The following is a 23,250-nucleotide window of genomic DNA, read 5'->3' as shown; positions in this document are numbered from 1 at the left end:
TATTTCCACAGTTTTTTTTTTTTAAATCTTTCCTTTAATCAATGGACAAAGGTTTGTGACAGATGGGGATTAATTTGTATCAAAGATCTATATTTGCTGAATGTGAATCTGAGACAAAAAACAGAATCTTTCTAAGATTCATCCCCTTGTTCTGTATAATAAAGATAATAATGGCCATTTCATAGTATTTGTGGGGAAGTCAAATAAAGTTCATGGTAGACACTCAACAAAAGGCATATGGTAAAAATAATGATGATGATGATGACGATGGTGATGGTGCTAATGACGATAGTTTTAGTATGAGAGAAATAGGGCAAAAACAAACAAACGCTTGGCAATGGAATAAGTACAGACATTAAAACCATACAGAACCAGACTCAAATCTTAAGACCTCAATTCTAGCTAGGTGACTTTGAGTGATTGTTTAAGTGTTCTAATCCTCTGTGTTTTTATCTCTGAAATGGGGAATTTTTTTATTTTATACAATTTTTAAAGATTACTTTCCATTTACGGTTATTACAAAAGACTGGCTACATTCCACGTGTTGTACAGTACATCCTTGAGCCTATCTTACACCCTGTAGTTTGTGCCTCCCACTCTCCCACCCCCATATTGCCCCTCCCCTTTCCTTCCCCCGACTGGTAACCACTAGTTCGTTCTCTATATCTGTGAGTCTGCTTCTTTATGCTGTATTCACTAGTTTGTTGTATTTTTTAGATTCCACATACAAATGATATCATAGAGGATTTATCTTTTTCTGTCTGACTTATGAAATGGGGAATATTGATAATAACATCCACCTCATGAACTTGTTTTGAGAATTAGGAAGAACATATAAAAATACCATTCTCTGGATAGGTAGGTAGGTAGATAGATAATAGTTAGATGATAGATACAAATAGATTGGTATACATACATATGTATAACCCGCACATAATGTATACACATATAATTTGTAATCATATACATATAATTGTTCACAGTACTTTTACTCATAAGTGTACTTTGTTTAGGGAAATGGTCATCAGAGGACAAGTTCTTTTTTGTAAGGCGTATGTGCATTTGGAGTTTTTGTTTATCATTTTTCTCATCCCATGTTCCTGATATTACTGGTGAGAGAGGAGAGAATGCCTTGCTGTGCATCAGGTGCTTCATTCAAATGTCATGGCCACTATACCAGGTTCCATTTAATAAATTACTGTTAAGGGTACACTGAATGGCATCACAGTACCTTCAAATCCATTAAGAGGCAATTTACTAATTCTACAGGAGGATGGATCAGGGATAACATTGGCATTACCTGTGTCCCTGGAGTTCAGGACTTCTCCCAACATTCATTTCATCCAATTAATCCAGATAGCTATTATCCCCATTTATACAAATGTATAAACTCACCATAAGATCAGTGAGAATGTGTCAGGTCCCACTAGGAGGCTATGTTGCTACCTGATATAGAATCCAAGTGGCCTTAACTTCTGTCTCTGTTCTTACTATCAGACACCTTAGGCTGTTCAGCCACGTTCTTTGTAAAAGTCCAAGACAAATGTGAAGGAACACAAAACAAACTGATGCTTGGAATTACACTGTTAGTTACTCTAAATACATTAAGCCTTAAAGTGGGGGACCAGGATAGAAAAGGAAAAATGTAATCCTAGAATTGGTACCCATGTAAATATCACTCTGAAATTTACAAATCATTTACACGTAACTCTCTCCTCATTTATCCTTCAAAAGAATTTATAGTTTAATCAAGTCTTCTGTTTTTACAAATGAGAAATCTGAAGATTGAGCTTGGTGATGTCTGTTAAGGTGACACTCCTAGGAATTTTAGGAAAGTCAATATCTTGAGGCAAGTATTAGATAATCTAGTTTAGTTTTCAGATGTTCCAATTGCCCGTATTAATCATATCCAAAACTCACCTTGACTAATTCCTCATCAGCCTCTTTTCTTTCCAATGGCATTTCCTTTCACTTTCTTCTCATTCACTACTCTCTGGACAGATCAGTTTTATTGCTGTTTCCACAAAGAACCAAAGTTACACCTCAAGGAATTTATACTTTTCTAAAAAATTGAGGTAATACTGGTTTATAGCATTACACAAATTTCATGTGTACAATATTATATTTGACATCTGAATACAGTACAGGTTGCTCACCAGCCAAAAGTTAGTTTTCATCCATCACCATACAGTGATCCTGTTTTCCTATTTCACCCTCCCCACAGCCTCTTCCCCTCCGGTAGTCACTACTCTGTATCTACATGTTTGTGTTTGTCTGATTTGGTTTGTTCATTTATTTTGTTTTTTCAAAAATACAGGTTCCACATATGAGTGAAATCATATTGTATTGGTCTTTCTTTTTTTTTTTTTTTTTGCGATACGTGGGCCTCTCACTGTTGTGGCCTCTCCCGTTGCGGAGCACAGGCTCCGGACGCACAGGCTCAGCGGCCACGGCTCACGGGCCCAGCTGCTCCGCGGCATGTGGGATCCTCCCAGACCGGGAAACGAACCCGCGTCCCCTGCATCGGCAGGCGGACTCTCAACCACTGCGCCACCAGGGAAGCCCTGTATTGGTCTTTCTTAATCTGGCTTATTTCACTTAGCATAACACCCTCAAGGTACATCCCTGTTTTCACAAATGGCAAGATTTCATCTTTTCTAATAGATGAATGGTATTCCATTTTATATATATATATATATATATATATATATATATATATAATATATATATATATACACACACACATATATATATATATATACACATATATATATGTATGTCTGTGTGTGTGTGTGTGTATATATATATATATATATATATATGCCTCTGCCTACTTTTTAATCAGGTTGTTTGTTTTTCTGTTGTTGAGTTGTATGAAATATTTATTTATATTTTGGATATTAACTCCTTACTGGATACATGATTTACAAATATCTTCTCCCATTCTCTAAATTGTCTTTTCATATTTTTGATGATTTCCTTTGCTGTGCAGAAGCTTTTTAGTTTAATGTAGTCCCATTTCCATTTGTTTACCTTTGCTTTTAGTTCTCTTGCCTGAGCAGACGTATCCAGAAAGCCATTGCTAAGAACAATGTCAAAGAGCATACTGCCTGTTTTCTTATAGGAGTTTTATGGTTTCAAGTCTTACATTCAAGTTTTAAATCCATTTTGAGTTGATTTTTGTATATGGTGTGAGATAGTGATCTAATTTTATTTTATTTTTTTATATGTGGCTGCTAGTTTTACCAACACCTTTTATTGAAGAGACTATCCTTCCTCCATTGTATGTTCTTTGTTCTTTTGTTGTCAATTAATTGTCCATATATCTGTGGGTTCATTTCTGAGCTCTCAATTCTGTTCCATTCATCTATGTGTCTGTTTTTCTGCCAATACCATGCTCTTTTCATTATTATAGCTTTGTAATATACTTTGAAATTGGGAAGTGTGATACTTCCAGCTTTGTTCATTTGACAAGATTCAACCTCATTCATGTAAACATTTTCCATAAAATTATTATAGAAGGAATGTATCTCAACATAATAAAAGCCATATATGACAAACCCAGAGCTAACATCATACTCAATGCTGAGAAACTGAAAGATATTCCTCTAAGGTCAGGAACAAGATGAGGATACCCACTCTGGCCACTCTGATTCAACACAGTATTGAAAGTACTAGTCAGAGCAGTTAGGCAAGAAAAAGAAATAAAAGGCATATAATTTGGAAAGGAAAATGTAAAACTCTCACTATATGCAGATGACAAGATTTTATATACAGAGAACTCTAAAAGCTCCACCAAATAACTATTAATAATAATAAACAAATACACTAAAATTACAGGGTAGAAAATCAATATACAAAAGTGTACTTTGTTTCTCTACACTAACAATGAACCAGCAGAAAGAAAAATTAAGAGAACAACCCCATTTATAATCACAACAAAAAGAATACCTAGGAAAAATTTTAATCAAAGAGGTAAAAGACCTGTAAATATAAGACACTGTTGAAAGAAATTGAAGAAGACACAAAGAAATGGAAAGATATTCCATGCTCATGGAATGGAAGAATTAACACTGTTAAAATGTCCATATTACCTAAAGCAATCTACAGGTTCAATGCAATCCCTATCAAAATCCTGTGACATTTTTCACAGAAATAGAACAAAAAAATCCTAAAATGTATATAGAACAACAAAAGATCCTGAATAGCCAAAGCAATCCTGAGAAAAAAGAACCAAAGGAATTTACATTTTATTTTTCCTCTTCCTGAAAAATTCTTCCTCTAGATCTTCCTCTAGTAGTAGATGGCTACTTCTTACCATTCTCAGAGTTCAGATTACACATTATCTTTTTGGACCAGACTTCCTTGCCTACCTTACCTAAAGCTGTTCCTCTAGAAACCTGTGCATATTACAACATTCCTCTCTCTTTTTGATTCTGGTCTTTATAACAGACGTTTCTATCCTGTTTATTCATTCATCCTCTGCCTCTCTCTGCTAGAATTTCATTCCAAGAGAGCAGGCACATTGCCTACTTTATTCACCATTATGTTCTCAGTATGTAAAACAGTACCTGATACATAATAGATGACAAATAGTTACTGAGTGAATGAAAGGGTATGTTGACTTTTAGGGGTGAAAAGCCAAGAATAGTTGTCTTGTAAAATATAGGAGAATTAATAAACTTATGTTTAGCCTCAGGGGTCAGAAACAGGCTTGATGGATGAGGTTCTAGAGAGGTAATAGAGTTTAACTCTCCCAAAAGAAAGAACTTTATAAAGTATTGTATATCCGTATCAAAGAAATAGGCTGCCCTATACAGTGGTTAGTTAATGATGGATGAAATGTTAAAGGAGAGGAGAGACAAGCATCCTCAGATGCAGGGTTGCCCGTATCAGGCAGTGGTTATACTAAGGTGGTCTCTGTTCTACTTTCTCACTTCTGGAGCCTGTAACTCTAAAGGGGCATTTTGTATAGAGAATGTTGTTTTATGGGACAAAGGCAAGTAAGTAGGCAAACATGCTAATTGTACTTTATTATTTTTCACTAAAATCACGCAAATCATAAGATTGCATATGGGAATTGCATATGATCTTCTTTGCAAATGCCTTATGCTGAAAGAGAAATTTTTAACAGCATATTAGATTTTACTTTACAGTAAATATGCAATTACCCTCAATTAATCAGTGGTTTCAGTTGCAAGTAACCAAAAATCTGAATAAAAATGGCTTAAACAATAGGGCTTATAATATCCATATAAGTGGAAGTCTGGGGATAGTCAGTTCCTGGCACTGATTTAACAACTGTGTCACTGAACCTTCACGTTTGTATTTCTGTCCATTCCTGTATCCTCTAGATGGCTAGCTCTGCCTCTCAAGTGGTTTCACAAAGAATAAGTTGCTAACATGTTCTGAGCATTAGAGTCTCACATGTAAAATATTAAAAATAATAATGGTACCTCTTTTACTGCATTGTTACTAGAAATAAAAAAATAATGTATGGCCAGGGCTTTGCACTGGTCTTTGCCTTCAAGGGCTCTACCATTTCACCAACTTTTATGATCACTCCACTCCTCTTACATCTAACTACTCTCTCAGCACACCTATCTCATCTTTTTTTTTTTTTTTTTTTTTTGCGGTACGCAGGCCTCTCACTGTTGTGGCCTTTCCCGTTGCGGTGCACAGGCTCCAGATGCGCAGGCTCAGCGGCCATGGCTCACGGGCCCAGCCGCTCCGTGGCATGTGGGATCTTCCCAGACCGGGGCATGAACCCGCGTCCCCTGCATCGGCAGGCGGACTCCCAACCACTGCGCCACCAGGGAAGCCCCTGTCTCATCTTTTGTTTACACACAGTTCTTTGCTTTATGGTGTAGGTCTAGTCATTCTCCTGCAGAAGTTTTTTCTGAAAAACCCACAGTATTCATCCTTCCATGTCCTGCCCCTCCCCCTCCAACATGCCCAAACTTTACTTATAGCTCTGAATATCCTCAGTCTTGGGAAATGATTAGTTATTTAAAACATCCAGCTTCAATGTCAGTTCAGTTCAAGTCACTAAGTGTTTATGGTGTAACCACTACCTGTGAGGCACAGGGAAACTTCTGTGAAGCCCCCTTCCAATGCCTGTGAGTATTTGAGTTCTAGGAATATGTCGTAGGTTGGGCTTTCTAGAAGCAGATGATAACCTGAAGTTGTGTGGGGCAAATGTTAATCAGGGATCATTGCCATGAAAGGAAGGGGGGAAAGGCAGAACTGTACAGAGAAAGAAGTCAAATTGTGATGCAGCCAGACAGAGCTTCAGCCAGTCTAAACTGAGTAACGCTAGTCAGAATCATCCCGCGCTGAACCAAAATGGCAGGCACTTTTTATGCCTCCCTCATCCAGTCACTAAAGTGGGTTGCTCAAAGGACATGATCTCAGCCAGACAGCTCTGAAGGTGTCGACAGCTGGAGGCTGTCTCCTGATCACACTCCCTGCAGCTGAGCTATTTCTCATAAAGTATTGCCCCCAAGCTGGCACAGGATATTTCTATGCTCTTTCAGGCTGGCATCTTCTGGGTGGGAGAGTATGTGGTATGACCAGTATAATTCCATTGCATTGTTCCTACTTTCATACCTCCTTTGCTGTAAAGTGAGTCCCCCTAGCAACATTATGTGGGACTCCATGCTGGTGGGTCAAAAGTCCTCAGATAGTGAGTGTTGACTGAGGCCCTCTGGGAGGTAAGGAAAAATCTTGAAAGTACCTGAAATAGAGGTATACTCTAACGTGGACAAACTATTGGCCCCTCCAGGAGAGAAGTTAATGTAGTTAATTTTCTACCAAGTGGTTGGATCTCCTAATGGAACTGTGCCATATAAGGACTGAAATTTTGCCTCTGTTCCTCGCATGTTGGACAATCAATAGTGAGAGCAGCTAGATCAGCCCTGGTAAGTGGGAGCTCGTGGTGTTAAGACCACGGGTAGCCTTCATCTATTCAAATGTGGTCCTGTGGCCAGTGTGACAAAACGGAGTGGCTGATGCCAGCGGCTGAGTAACATCAGCTACTGGATGCATTGTGTTTCCTCACCTATTTAGCATCTTTTCGGTGGTGGATGCTCTCCTGTGAGCAGTAATATATAACAAAACATCACACTTCATGTTTACTCCATCCACGGGTATCTCTGTAGTCCGTCTTGTCCCTGATCCTTCTTCAATATTTTATGACCAGATTCACCGCTGCCAGTGAGTGTGTGAGTGTGTGTGTGTGTGTATACACAGACATATACATACTATATTTAATCTCAACCCGAGTGTCTTTCCACGCGCAGTATATGATGATGTGCACTACTCAGAACTTTGCTTATTGGGAGGATTGTTCCTCATCACTGACTTTCAGTGAAATCTTTGCAGGAGGCTACAGTGAATTTTCCACTCACTTTAGCTTGCACTGCCATTCTATACAGCAAATCCATAAACTATGCTTGGGATTTTTCCTTCTCCTCCTTTATTGGGTTAAGCACACTCAACCGTGCATAGTGGTGAAATGACGGAGCAGTGCTCTTTTCAGGAGACATGGATGTCATGGGTGTGGAGGCTAACTTTTCATGCTGTTCGCTTATGCTCTGTGTCCCACTCAGGCTCAATCCTGGATGTAAAACTTTTGTCTTATAGTGAATGGTGGTTGGGCTTGCCTGGCTTCAGTTCCTAGTGTATCTGACAGAAGCCAGTTTGTACTGGGCAGTTTTGGCCCAGACTCTCATTTAATGTGCTATGGTCAGATGTTTTGTCTCCATGTGGAATTGTTTCTCAAAAGCTTATAATTATTTGCTGCAGGTGGTTTGAATTTGTTCCTGAATTCTAGTGGCTTGTGTTGTATTTTTCTCATTGGATTTTGCCAAAACACCCCATGGCATATTTTCCCACCATTGACATTGCCAATACCACAGGGTATACCAGATCATATGGCCCAAGCAACAGGACTCCTTACACGTCAGCCTGGACCTGCTGCAGTAACCCTTTCCTTCTCTAGGTCCCACTTAAAGTTGATAGTTTTCTGTGTCACCCAGAAGATGAGCCAATGAAACATTTCTAGGTGTGAACCCTGTCATATTTCAGAACCCAAAGAGGCCCGCCAGGAGTGGAGATTTCTTCTTCACAGTGGGAGGTGTGAGACGCAGTAATTTATCTTGTACTCTGGAGGCCATGTTCCCAACATGTGATCTCATGCCCTCCTGACAATCTGACCCTTAAAAGTGTAGTTATGTGTAGCCTCCGAGTCTCTGTGGGGCTTATTTCCCACCCCTGAGGCATGTGTGTCTTACTACCCTCCCGCTTGTTAGCCATTGTTTGCTCATCCAGCACCATCAACCTGGTGTCAGCAGTGTTATGGACTGAAATGCTCTTTGGCAGACTATCCAGAAAGTCTAGGTCACTTTGAACTTCATTATTATGGCAGTGAGCAGGACAGTTAACATAGTCCCAGGGCAAAACTGTGTGTGTGTGTGTGTGTGTGTGTGTGTGTGTGTGTGTGTGTGTGTGGTTTCATGCAAGTGCAAACTGTTATGATGTACCTTCTGATAAGGTAGGAAAGAACACAATATCCAAATCCACATGCCACATATTCAAGGATGTACTGATCTGCTCTCTCATAGACAGTATGTCTCTCATGGTGACTCCAGTTGGGGCTATTCTTGGTTGAGCTGCAGTAGCCTTCAGTTATCCTCCAGAATTCCTCCAGTTTCTATGTTGTGCATCCCGGTTAATTAGAGAAGGATATCACAGGGATCATGACACTCCTGTATCGTTTCAGTCCTTTAGAGTGGTACTAATCTTGCTTTCCCCCTAGAGTGCGATACTTTTTCTAATTTACTACCTTGGACGGGAGGAAGAGGACATTGGTAATTTCAGTTTCCCACTGGCACTCTCCACTGTGATAGCTTTACTCCACGGCCCACGGTCACAGTATAGAGATTGCGTCAACTGCCAAACACGTCGATCCCAATTTCAGGGATCAGAGAAATGACCACTGGGTGGTCTTCTGGATGCCTTGGACACTGTAAGCTGAATGTTGCCCAGTACTTAAGGACATCACCTGACACCCGTAGGACCCTACTCTAACAGAGGAACCATCATGATGGTTAGTTTTGTCTGTCAATTTGGCCAGGTGATAGGACCTAGTTATTTAATTAAACAATAATTTAGGTATTACTGTGAAGATATTTTACAGATGTCTTTAACATCTACAATCAGTTCATTTTTAGTAAAGGAGATGGGTACTATTTCCTCCATATGTCTCAAATGACTAATACACAGTGCTCACTGGTTGATTCCTTTCCCCTATGCAACCTAATTCACCAGTAACATTTTTAACAACTGGACCACAGCTTTATGTTAGGACCCATCTGTACTTCACCTTCTACTACTATTGGGCCCTCCTTGCCAGCCAGGTGGTGAATGATCCTGCTTCAAAATTCTACCTTACCACCTGCTTTCTTGCATCACTCTCAGTACCAACAGTCACAGATTGAGTTCACTGAAAGCAAATGCTGAGATGCTATTTGGAGTGTAAAATGTTCATTAGAGATAAATATCTGCGAAAGAAATCGGAATCGAGGAAGCAGGATTAGATAGAGGAATAATTAAAACTAATGCAGGTTTAACAAAGCCTTGGTTAGCCAGGAGCAGAGGTCTGGAGAGAGTATTTTCCATCAGAGCCATCCTGTGAGGGAGGAAAGGTGCTGGGCCTTAATGCCCACTTCACTCAGTCACTGGATGTGGGTCGGTCCCAGAAGGGCAAAGACAAGGCATCCTCTCTCTGCAGCTGAGACACAACCCTGAGGGGATGATGGCTGACACCCTCTGCTGATCTCATTCTCCACTGACCGGCCAGCAGCAAGTCATTTCTTAAAGGAGAGTCAGCGGTGCATCCCCTTATCTCCCTGTCTGTTCACTTTCTTATTATAATGCTCACCCTACTTCATCTATTGACCTGTTGTATTTTTCCTGGTAAGCCATGATTCTTTTTTATTTTAGAGATTATTGTATCTTCAGGTCAATCACAATGTTTGTGCGTAACACGTGACTGTTGAACACGTGAAATTCATTGATTTATTCCCCAAAATCTACTGGGAAAAAAACTTTCTACCAGTCAGAGTACTAGAGGTGGTATTAGAAGTTGTGATGATATGTTTTGTATGACCTCTACCATAATGAGGCTTATGGTAAGAAAGGATAACAAGAATCTAAAGAAATTATGGTACTGGTTTTGGAGCTGAATTCTAATATTGTTTATGCCACGTTCAAGTTACAAAACTTCAGACAAGTTTTTTAGCCTGACTCTCAGTTTTCTCATTTCTTCAATAAGGATCATAAGTTTAATATGCATGTTTATTCTGAGAATTAGACATACTATATGTAAAATAACTAAACGTATTCTAAGCATTACAGATAGCGATTTAAAGTAATCGACTCATAATAGAAGATAGTCTCACTTTGGATTGTCCAAAAGGAGACTCTGAAACAAGGGCTTTGAGGCAAGTAGACTTTGGGGAGGTGATCCTAGAAGGAGGGAAAATGATACAGAGGAGGGAGAAAAGCCAAGGCACACTCGTGGGTGGGATTCTTTTGTGGGCCTCAGGGGTTCAGGCCTACCAGGACCTATTAAAGAAACTGTAAATTGTCCAACTACAGACCAGAAAGACTGGAACTTTCATCCACTGACTCCCATCCCACATTGATTAAACATTGTCCCCTGGGTTGTCTACTCCTTCTGTCCTTGGTCTGTGACTGCCTCTGGTGGAGTGCGCTCCAGCTCTCACGGAGCTGGTGAAAGCCCTTAGGCAGAGGAGGGAGATGAAAGATCCAGATGCTTGAGGTTGGTAGCTGCCCGCCTGCCGGGGACCAGAGCTCTAAGCAGACTCAGATGAGCTGAGGGGTGTGAAGTGAGGCACCCCTGGCATCTGCTAAATTCGCCAGTAAAGGGGAGCAGCTCTTGTTACTGTAGTCACTGCTGCTACTGATTTTGTTGTCTTGATTATTACCATTATTGGCACTACTTTTATTATTATTTTACTTATTAAGAAAGTATTAGGGGCTAAAGAAAATGACCTGTACCTGCAGAGTAACAAAGAATGTGTCTTTTCTCTAGTTTTCCTTTCAGAAAATTGGGTGATGCCAATAATGGAGATTCACTTCAAATAAAAATGGATAAAATTTTCAACATTCATTTTCCAAAGGTAACTAGAACGTGGGGCCCAGAACAGACAAACTGGTCCTAGGGTTAATTACTATGGTTTCTCTGTTATTTCACCAGTTTTTTGCGATATAGTCGCTTCTTTCTTTCTTCCTCTGCATCTGTTTGCTGGAAGCCAGCGGTCTGGGCATTGTGCCCAGTTTGATTTAATTTTGGTTTTCTACTTAGGCAGCATCCTAGCTGTGGTCCGGAGATGACCTATTACAAATTGTGTTTAGGCGTTTTTGTTTATTTATGGTGGAACAAGTACAGAAAGCTTGTGCCCAGCCGGTTTGGATAATAACGTTTAAAATAGGAGAAATAAAACTAATAGCAAATGATAATACATACAAATGTGTGATTATACAGAACACTAGTGCATGTTTACATGCCTTCAAATGGAGCTTTGGATATAATAACAGGACATTGCTGTCTTATTTCTAGTCTTTTCCATCTCTCCCCATAATAACCTGAAAAATATAAGAAAGGACACTGTAGTGGCATGTAGCCATGACGTGCCATTGGAGAGCACTGGGTAAGCACATGCTGGGACTGGCACTGAGCTGGGAATTTATAGAGGGCTTTAAAAGATGCAGAGCCGGGGACTGAGCTGGGATCCAACCAAACTCTCAAGTCGACAAAGGGTCAGCTGGTCTTACAAGGAGGCAAGCAGACCAGCTGTATCACATCGTGTCTGTAAAGTTCTGCTGAAGCTTTTTTAGTTTGTGGGTGGAATCTGGACTATATCTTACAATGTTCCTGGTAACTTCCAGGTATTAAAATGTCCAGTTCCACCCACGTAATCTCACATCAAATTTAAAGCTTTTCTCCGCCCCCTAGCTTGTTCAGTCTCAGACTAGAAACTTACATTCGGGAAGAGGCCAGGAAGGGCATCTTCACCTATTCATTCCATTTTTTTTCATCTCCTCCTCACTCTCTCCCTGTGCTGCCTCTGATCTTCCAGGGACAGAGCAGGGACGGAGGAGAGGTAACGGGAAGGCGGAAATGCTATTTCATGGCCAGCAGGGCTGTGTTTTGCAGATGTTCAATGTGAATTATTCCTTCTTGGCACCTCCCCAGGTGGAAACCTGTTCAAAGTGGAACGTCCCCAAGCAAGAAGGCCTGGTTCATCCCCTGGCTGCTCTGCTGCTTCTATCTTATTCTTCTCTTTTGGTTGTTATCCTAGTCACTCCAGCAGATACCTTTTGCCTTCAGCTTTTTTTATGCTTGAATCAGGTATCAACCCGTAAGTCCCCTGAATTTCAAGGAACACACATCAGTTCTCTGATTAATTCCCTTGAAGCTCTTCACTTGCTTTAAGGTGAAAGGGCAGAAAGCCCTCCTCTCCCCGCGTTGAGCAATAATTTACAGACCGGCAACCCTGGCCAAAGTAGGTCTTCCAGCCTTGTTTTGTGCTGCTCTCAGCCTATTGAAAACCAGTGTTGCGGTTGGACCAGCCTGTGTGGTTCTTACTATGATTGCCCCCAAGCAATAATCATCAGAAAAGTTTGAAAAAATAGAGGCTTATTACTCACAAGACCTGGAGGACTACACACAGCACTACAGCACATCGAGGATTATTCAGCAAGGGTGTGAGGGGAGACACAGAGAGAGAGAAAGACAGAGAGAGAGAGAGAGTTAGAGCACCTGGGTTTTGCTTTTATTGCAGTCAAGGGTGTAGGCCTAGGATTTTTCAGGCTCATTCTCTATGGGTGAATTTAAAATGTAAGAGTGGGAATTTAAATCACGGGAAGAGAAAAAAAATTAGCCCAGGGCTCCCCTGGTGGCGCAGTGGTTGAGAGTCCGCCTGCCGATGCAGGGGGCGCGGGTTCGCGCCCCGGTCCGGGAGGATCCCATGTGCCGCGGAGCGGCTGGGCCCATGAGCCATGGCCGCTGAGCCTGCGCGTCAGGAGCCTGTTCTCCGCAACGGGAGGGGCCACAACAGTGAGAGGCCCACGTACCACAAAAAAAAAAAAAAAAAATTAGCCCAAATGGTCAGTTATTGAAATCAACCAAGATCTCTAAAACGAAGAAAGCCTAAATCAGGGGACAGCATCTGGCTCTCTAGGCTGTGGTGATGTTTATTCAAGAGCCCCTCTTTGAAATGGTGCCTCCTTGATGCGGATGCCTTTGACAAGTCAGGCACTTGCATTACAAAAAAAAGGAAAAACAAACAAACAAAAAACAACTACAAAACAATGGTCAGGGCTTACACTACAAGTCTCCAGTCTCCGACCTCCTCTACCTTAGTAAGATGGGCTAATTCTGATACGTCTGCGAGCCCTGCACTACACTGGTGTGCTTAGAATCAGTTATTCTGTTGTCAGCATTTGTGACTTCCGCAGAACCTTTAAGACCACAGGAAGAGTCATATTTGATACCTTAGCATGAATAGACCCACGATAGGAATCAGAGGAGTGCATATACGGAGGTTCGTGCATGTGCTGGCTTCACTCCCACAACTTCGTCTTAGGGACACCCTAAGCTCACTAGGATACTTTGAGGGGTCTTGCCTAGAGTTCTGCACCAGTATAAGGTCATGGTATTACTTGCCTGGAAAGCAAGGAATACAACAGTTCACCAACTGAGAGGTGGTGTGTAGCACAGATCTTCAAAGCACAAGACTGCTGAATCCTAGATTTGTTGAGTTTTAGCTAATTTTTAATTAAAATTTTTAATTTTAATAAAATTAAAATATATATTAAAATATTTTAATTTTAATAAATTGAAATGTATTGAATCTTTCTGTGCCTCAATTTTATCAATAAAATGAAAATAATAATAGTACTCACTTTACAGGTGGTTCTAAAGATTAACTGAGATCATGTATATGAGCTACTTAGAATAACATACATAATACATGTTCAATAAAAGTTAGCTATTACCTGGCTTAGGGTTTGAATACCACCCCCTCTCCACCCCAACACACACACACACACACACACACACACACACACACACACACACACACACTTTCTAGTATTATTTTTAAGTTACGAAAGAAGGCACTCCTGACCCAATGGCCTCTGTCTCACGCTCGTTCTGAGCCCACTCGCTTGCTTATTCAATCAGCATCTCTCATCTCTGGCGATGACTCACTGTTACGATGACTGGTTTTGGAACTTGTTTCTCCTACTCCCCAGAACGCTTTTTTCACTATGGCTGAGCACTGGTATCACCCGTGGGACACTTTAGGAAAACGGAAATGTCAGCGTTTTGCCCCCGATCGTCAAGCACTACTCCTGGGCAGACGTTTTCCTTTGTGACTCTCCCTGACAATGGTGACGTGCTGCCAGGCTTGAGAAGCACTGAATGTCTCATGTGTGTTTCGCTACTCCTGCTTTTCACAGAACGAGCACCATTTCACAATCCTGTTACCCACATTGTAATGATGCCTCACCACTCTCGTACAAAAGAGATGGGGCGCAGCCCCCATTACTTTGAAACTCTTTACTCTTGGGCCAAGCACTTCTTCCCGCACAGTTCATTCTATTTCTTCCTACGCTGACCTCTCAGCTTTTCTCTCGCCCCAGGCCCATCTCCAGCTCAGAAATTTTGCCTCAGCTTTTCATCTTGCCTCTGATACATGAAATCAGAAACATTTTTTTTTTCTTCTAAATTTGCTCAGTATTTTGACCTCTCTGGCGAGGATTACAGACCCTTTAAAGTGAACTGACCCTAAAGAATAGTCCAAGATAGCACAACCTTCTATTCCAGAATTCCATTTACTGGCTCTGTGCCTGTAAAATTACCTGTCAGTTACCTGTCAATGGGTTTACTCTGTAACTGTCTTTACCCACTGTTGGAAAATTCTATTTTTGTTTTGTCATTTTTTGCATTGAGTTATGCTGTTGTTTCAGCATCTGCCTTACCTGGACCTGACCCATTAAAGCAGTCTTTCTCAAAATTTAATGTAATATGTATGAATCACCTAGGGAGCTTGTTAAAATGCATATTTAGATTCAATATATCTTGGGGTGGGGCTCAAGATTCCTGCTTTTTAACAAGCTCCCAGGTGGTGCAAATGCTGTGATGCTCCGTGGTCCACACTTTGAGTAGAAAGCCTTAAGGCTGCTGGCTCCCAGCTTCTAGTTCCCCCTCTATTAGCCTCCTTCAGACTCACATTGGTCCAGACCCCACTTTGACCAGAGTTGACAAATGCATCATGGCCGTTAGTAAACAGCATGGTCAGGATTTAACCCTGGGTAGCCTAGACTTTGCTATTTACGGTAAGTAGAAACATGTTTCTCAAGGCTTGGAATAATAATCATAGCTCATATTTACCAAGCATTTACAGGCCAAGCATTGAACAAAGTGCTTTACATTGATGATTTAAAAAAAAAATTAAATCTCACAACAGTTCTGTGAAGTAGGCACTACTGCTATCCCAATTGGTACTTGAGGCCTCTGAGGTTAACTAACTTGCATGAGGTTTCACAGGAAGTGATGGGGTTGAAATTCAAATCTAGGAGTAAGATCATTTTTTCAGATAAATGCAATTAATTAGTGGTGTGTGTATTCATAATATTGTTCCAAATGCATACACATAGGCAGAATATAAGCCAGTTACATGAATCCAAACTGGTGTTCATTACCTTTGCTGTATCCCTACGCTGTCTGAGATGATACACGAATATGTATTTTAAAATTAGCTTTTTAAGGAAAAAACCCCTGCACGATAGCCTCAGCCCTCAAATCTTCATCTTGCATTTCTTTTTTTCTTTTTTTAATTTTCAAAAAGTCTGAGTTCGATTCTTAAGTTAACCCCTTACCCAGCTAGATATCAGCATCCGTATTTGTTACAGAGGTGGGGATTTTAACCACATCAGAGTAAACTAAGGATTTTTCTAAGTCTACACATGTGTCCACCCCCGTGAGATTCTGATACAGACAGTCTGGGCTGGGGTCCAGATATCTGTCACCCAAAATACCCACAAGTGATTCAAATGTATACTTTGGTGGAGAGCTCCTTCACTAAATGATCTCTAAGCTACTTATTTTTACATTCAAAACGAGCTGTGCCACTAATCCCCAGTAAGCTGTGTGCGTGCTTTCAGTGTGCAGCTTTTGTCTTCCCTGTAGAAGCAGGCAGTGCTGGAAGAAGCTTGTTTTGTGTCTGAAATCTTCTCTATTGAAGGTGAATGATTAGTGAGACTGCTGCTCTCCTAAAGCAATCCCAACGTGGAGTGCACTGTTGGTCAGGTGATAGGTGGCTTAATTAGCAGGAGTCAATGCATAGCTGCTAGCAGTCTGGGGCTCTGTAAGGCTGTCGAGAGCATCTGTTATGACTTTACGAAAGCTGGAGGGCAGGAAACCATGGGGAGTAGTCTATTTCTAGGGTGTGTTTCTGTTGATGAAATTGTCTGCATGCAGAATGAGCCCATTGATCTTTATTTGGAAAGTCTTGAGAATCTTCTTTGCCTGAAAGCATGTGGTAGGGTTTCACTGTTTATCAGCAGAGACTGTAATGGGAGTATTGAGTGGCACATGGTACAGCTATCTTGGGTTGGCCATGAAACTCTTTTCTTATTCCTCATCCAAAGATTCATATTCTCTCTCTCTCTCTCTCTCTCTCTCTCTCTCTCTCTCATATAATCATAAAATATTAGGACAAGAAAGGTCCAGATAGGTCACCTAGTATACTGGTCCCTGATTTCTGACCAAGAGATAATTATTTTTCTACCTTTTATCATTACACATATACAGTTTTCCCATGTTTGGACATTCCAGCAATATATGTTTTAAAATCTCCAAAATGATTCTTATACACAGCCAATTTTGGGATTCCTCATGTTACAGATGGTCAAGTTGAAGCCCAGAGAGGTAAAAATCATTGTTCACATCTAGAAAGTAATAGAATAGAGTCTAGGTTACCTGATTTCCCAGCCCATTTTCCTTTTCCATACTGTATCATTTCCACTTCTTATCACCCATCATTACTGCACTAGGACCTTTCTGTAGTGCACATTAGATAGTTTTCTCCATCTAGTGCCCCATTTTCTTGGGCAATATCTCATCTCCCATGTAGTAATGTGATTTTTGTGTGGTGACCAATCATAGGATCTTATCCTCTAGCACCAGGTTGGGTGTGTAACCCAGACTGTGCCAGTCATTCATTCCTCTTTTCTCAGCATGTGGTCCAGGGCTCTGCCTGTCATCAAGCTCTACCAACAGAGCCCTTCCTCTGGGCTCTTCAATTTTGGGTGGAAAGTACCTGTCTTTTAGGTTACAAAGACAAAAGATGAAGTTAGGGGATGCCACAGTAGATCTTTGGAATAAAGTGAAAACCTGATTTATTATAACTGATTTATTCTTATTATGGTAACTTTTACATTGATCTATTGAAAAAGAAGTGACAGGAGTCAGGACTTGATTTTGTTATAAGCAAGATCCACAACTTTTCATGTGAATGAAACTGGCTACGTCATTTCAACCTCCCAGAGTTCATCCTTAATCTGGAAAACAGTATAATAAGACCTGATCTTCCACTCTTACAGAGTTTTTGAGACAAGAAAAGTAGATCTTGTCCATGGGGATATTTTGCAAACTTAGACTGCCCTCAAGATTTTCCCACCTAAGCATAGCAGTGCTCTCTGTAAAAGTCCCTGACCAAAATCGGGAAATAAACCTAAAAATACAGAGCTCAAAATCTGTTAATAAGCAATGGAACCAACAGAAGAGAAACAACAAAAAACACATCCTCCAGCATACTGTGATATAAAAGAAAAAGCAATTACCAGAAATGAATGTGTGTTCAGGATGACTTCCTTCGTTCAAAAAGAAAATGGTCCACAGCCAGCCCACCAGAACATGGGATATACAGCCAGTTGCTGAATGGCAGTGTGATTCTGCCCCCTCCATTTTACAGCCGTGATCGATGAGTGATAACATTAGAATGGAAAGAAATGGCTGTAGGTGTACATCAAATGTTCAGTGAGCCAGGCGACTTGCATGGGTGTTTGATTATATGCATTTATTTAGAGTAAGTACGGGAGGATAGAAGAGGAGCACCATGGTGCCAGAAGATACAGACCTAGGGACAAGATGGTATTGGAGTTCCCAGATGAGAGAGAAAATACAAAATGCATGCTGTTGGGCCACCTTTCTAACCAGCCTAGGGACCGGCTATTCGTTATTTTTCTTCTCTTATTTCACAGCAGCATTTGGTAATTAACCTGTTATCCTCTCCTTTGTGGCTGCCATTAGCTACTATCTTCTTTGAGAACTGGTTTATCCTGAAAATGGAAGGCACCAAAATCAACTCCATAGGAACTCTGAATTGTAAGACTGCCCAAGGTATAGTAGTCAGAAGTTTGACCCACCCTTCTCCGGGACCATTGGAAATCCATTTGTGTTTAGAGGACTGGAGGTTTTGCTCTTCCATGGAATTGCAAAGGTACAGAAGTTGCCCACAGGAGTAGCAACAGGAAGAACTCATTTAACTAAGAGAAGGAGAGAGGGAGGAAGGAAGGGAGGGAGGGAGGGAGGAAATACAGAGTTATGAACAAGAAACTTTGCTAAATGTTCCAAGGATGTGTAAGTTGATTCCTTAAATCAAACCTCTATTGAGGACCCACTGTGCACGCTGTTCTACGTTCTGGGAGTACAGAGCTGAATAAAGCGTCTTTGCCCTCAAAGGGTCCACCTTGGAGCAACGGGACAGATATAAGCACATATATTCAAAAGCAACTGATAAGGACATTTGTAGAGGGAGATTCTGAAGGAAAGGTGTCGGAAAGCTTTCTGAAAGAGCTGACTTCTGACCTGAGTTTCCCAAGATGACAGAAAGAAAAATGTATTTCTAGACATCTGTCACCTTTTGAATCCTGAGCCCTAACAATTCAGGAGCCATCTTCGGTCATCTTTGTAAACCCAAGACCTAGTATATACTGCAGACATTTAACCAATGTTTTTTAAATTGTTCCTGGAAATTTGCTTTGTACCCCCGTTCTGGTAGCTGAATACGGACACGCACACACACATACGTATGGAGAGTTGGTAACATTTAACCATTAAGACTAAGGACAGGCATGCCTTCACTTCCCCTCATTTCCAGGCTGTGTTCCCCTCTCCGAGTGCGTAGGATCAGTTTAGCTGTGTCTTCCTTTCGTAAAGCTAGAAGGCTGACAGCATGCTTCCCACTGGCAAGGATCCTGAAAAGCCAGCTTCTATTAACCATTGTATTTCCCTCCTCCTCTGCCCATATTTCACTTCAAAGAACTTGCTGACCTTTCTGTGATAAATGTGATTCACTCTGAAATTTAAGGGTCAAATGAAAAAGAAGAAAATCTGATATTTGGACTCACCATCCAGTAGGTTCAATAAGGCCAGAGATCACCTTAAAAGGTAATATATATCACCCCAAACCGAGAGTGTTTTGACTCATGGTGACTGTTTGGGCAATTTAAAAAAACATTTTTTTCCCCAACCAATTTGCAGCTGGTATTTTGGAACTATTCCTTCCTTTATATCCAAATCAGACAGAACTTGAACACAGTTAGTTAAAATTGTGTTGCATTTGTTACTTCTATTAGGCCTTAAGAAACAGAATTGGATTCTAGATAAGCCTCTGTCATTCATTCTCTAAATGACTTTGATCTAGTTCCTTAATTTTTTTTCCTAAGTTATTTTATCATTAAGATGGAAATTGCTACAACAATTAAGTTTTGATCAGCTACTGTATCTAAGGCTCTGGGCTAGGTACTGAGGCCTCAGGTGTGAGAGAGACAGATAAGAGCTTAGAATCTAATCGAGGAGCTAAACAATAAACGATATGATTTAAGATGGGACTGAACATTAACTGCAATCATATACAGGTACAACGTCTGGTGCATACACTGAAAACCTGTGTTAAAGCAATGATTCTTCTATTTACAAGCTGCATGAGCTAAGAAAAATTGCTTCATCCTGTCTAAAATAAGGAAAATAAGACATTAATTCAGCAAATACTTATTGAATTTTGTCTAGATAATGGTGATACAATATTGAAAAAGGAGACATGAGTACTCCATCCCTGGGCTTACATGCCATAATTTATCTCAGTGTTTATTCTGAGGACCATTAATGAAAATATATACGAATGTCTATTTAAACTTATAAATAAATGTAATTATTAAATGACTGTTCAAGATATTGGGCTTCTGTTTCATTACGTTATATCTATGACCTCTGTTTCATTACGTTATATCTATCGTCTTGTTAAATTCTGCCCTTTGCACCCATGAGTGATAACAGCTCATTTACTTGTCATGAAATAGCAATCAGTATTAACCCAGGCTTTTTCACAACCTCACAGCAGTGATGTTTTCTGTCCACTTTAGTGACCCTGAGCATTACCAGTTCAGATGGGTCTTCTGAACCTTCGGGGGAAGAGAGTATGATATAAGTAGTTACAGTGAGTGCCTATATGTGCATTTTGTTTTTTACATTTGAGAGTTTTAAAAAATCTTAGTCTATGTCTCTCATTAGTGGAAGTTTTCTATTAAGTTGATTATTACAGAACAAAGACAGGGCAGGATGGGGTGAAAGGAGTTCCCAGTGACCATAGCGATCATCTAGAGCCAGGAAGGCGGAGCCATGGCCCTTCACGGCTCCTTGCTGACATGAGTAGACAGTGATGGGGCTTGTCTACCACAACCTGAACATGGTCTCATATTTCTCAACAAAGTGCTCTAGGCAGACACCCCTAATTCAGTGGAGGAGGCATGTGCCTTGAAATGTAGTTTTTGTCCCTGTTCTGGTGCAAGACTCTAATTTTGCAATTGAGGAGAGATGAATTGTTTGTGATTACATATCAGCTGATAACAAGGAAAGCACCTGAGCCCCAATTTAGTGCTCTTTTTTACATTTTTTTCTATTTTTGTTTCTTTCACCACAACACCTTGATCCTTAGTCACAACAGACAACAGCTTCTATTACACACACACACACACACACACACACACACACACACAGGATGGTCTAATGTCACAGCAAGCTAGACACTGCCTCTTCAGCTTTTACTTTCTCCTACATCCAACATTAATAACATCAAATCATAGATCACACTTTTTAGAATCACTGAATAACAGAAAACTCCATCTGAGTCACAGAAATTAAGATGATTTCACAAAATTCCTGATACACGATTGAAACTGATGCCATTGGTGCCCTGCCTATAATCCCTTAGTATTTTGTGATGCTAGATCAACTTCCAGTAGCCAGCACCCATGATTCTTCACCTGTGGTCATTCCCCGGCTGCAGAACCTCCCTCTGTCTATGTGAGGGCCGGGCAGGAAGTGTTGGGGACCTAATGCCTCCTGGGTGAAGCCCTGAACCAACTGGCTGACAGGAGGTGTTGGTTCAGTACCCCAGCTCCATTGTGACTTGGATGGCATGACTCTGGGGTGTGTCCTACACTGGCTCTCCTGTTTTCCAGCAGGATTAAGCTCTGGTTGCCAACTGTGGTCATTACTTCCTTGTTAATACACCTTTCCTTGGCTTCTTCCCTCCCCTGACTCATTTCCCCATTTGCTACTGCTGTTTCCTGAGATCACTTCCCAAGTGAATTACTGACACTCAGATCCTTGTCTCAGAGTCTGCTCCTACAGATCCCAAACCAAGACAAAGATATATCCACACAACAAATTTGCTAAATGTATACACAAGTTAACTCCTGTTCCGAGGCTGGGCACATGAAAGTAAACAAAACAGAATAAAACCCCTGCCTTCAGTGTGGTACATAAGCGCTTGTGCTTTCGCTGCTTAGTAGTTCTCTCAACTGAAGAGAGGAAGACAGAGAAGGCGTAGCTTTAGACTCCTTCTAAAAATTAAAGAGGGATCAAAGCACGATGCACAGTGAGAACATACCTTTGTATAGCGGTGTAAAGTGTACAAAATCTTTACCTATAACACCTTAACAACAGTCAGAGAACCTGAAGAGGCAGGTTGGGTAACTATCACTCTTACCATTTCACAGATGAGGAAATTGAGGCTTAGAGACATGATTTAGCAGGTAAGTAAGCCCCAGGGCCAGGACTCAAGTTCACTGCAATATCTCTTCCACCTCACAGTTCACGTCATTGTAACCTCTATAAAAAGAATGTGAGGACAGTGCTGCATATAAAATGATTGCTTCCAGTAATCCTGGCCTGTGACTGAATTGTAGTTTCCTTACCTTCTTTTGAAGTAGGCAGATTAGGTCACTGCTGGGAAGAGTTTCTTCCACGGCCCATTGATTTGCTTTCATTGGGCATCTTTTCCTGGCAGAATAGTCTGTCGATGATGTTAGGTAGATGCAAGTTCTCAGGCATTACAGAACTCTGGGGAAGTGAATGAAAAAAGGGGAAAAAATAGCTATAACTTAAAATAAGAATCCCAGATGTTTGGTGTGTTTGTGTATGCAGCGGGGAGGTTACCATGGAGCTCAAGGCCTGGCAACACATTTTGCATGATACAATGGAACAAGCCCTAGGCTGGAACAGGTCCTGATGCATCTCTCTCTGACCATCATAGTGACCACCTCCTGTTAACCATATCTAATCATGGGCCAATCCATGCACCCTTATGCCCTCCAGGTTCATTCCAGCTCATGGGTAAAGTTTAACCTGGATGGGAAATTACCAGCAACTCAACCTCACTATCTGGTACCAAATGGAAGTAAATATTATTGGCAATATTCGTTGAACGTATTATCCCAAGGATGATGAAAATGACAAGAGGAATAACAGCGGCCACTCATTAGTCACATCCTCTATGTAAGACACGGGGCTATGCAACTACATTTATTATTAATCCACAAAGCTAAATGCTGAGGTATAGGAGTCTATCTCTGCTTTATAGACAAGACAACTGAGACCGAGAAACATGAAGCAATGTGCTCAGGATCACACGGCACATCAGGGAAAGGGCGTGGACTCAAACCGTGGTCCGTGCTTTTCTCTGGGAATGCTTTCTGTGTCTGCATTCTCTTCCTTCTCACCCTGTTGACCCAGTTTTTAGAGGTTTCTTCTCCCCTGAATGATTCCTCATTGCCTTTCTGGTTTTTCTCCTCTAAGCATCTCACTTC

General features: G+C 41.0%; 1 long non-coding RNA gene across 4 annotated transcripts in view; it reads right to left on the bottom strand.

Moving 5' to 3' along the window:
* Positions 1 to 22,509, bottom strand: part of LOC307176257 — a 126,022-nt gene extending 103,513 nt beyond the window's left edge. For all 4 annotated transcript variants that reach the window (XR_013824666.1, XR_013824667.1, XR_013824668.1 and 1 more), the window contains exon 1: positions 22,360 to 22,509. This is a non-coding gene — a long non-coding RNA (uncharacterized lncRNA). The remainder of the gene's footprint in view (positions 1 to 22,359) is intronic.
* Between the last annotated feature and the right edge of the window lie 741 nt (positions 22,510 to 23,250).

The sequence above is a fragment of the Stenella coeruleoalba genome (assembly GCF_951394435.1).
Source record: "Stenella coeruleoalba genome assembly, chromosome: 17".
NCBI classification, from domain to species: domain Eukaryota; kingdom Metazoa; phylum Chordata; class Mammalia; order Artiodactyla; family Delphinidae; genus Stenella; species Stenella coeruleoalba.
This window is presented reverse-complemented; position numbering and strand designations above follow the sequence as displayed.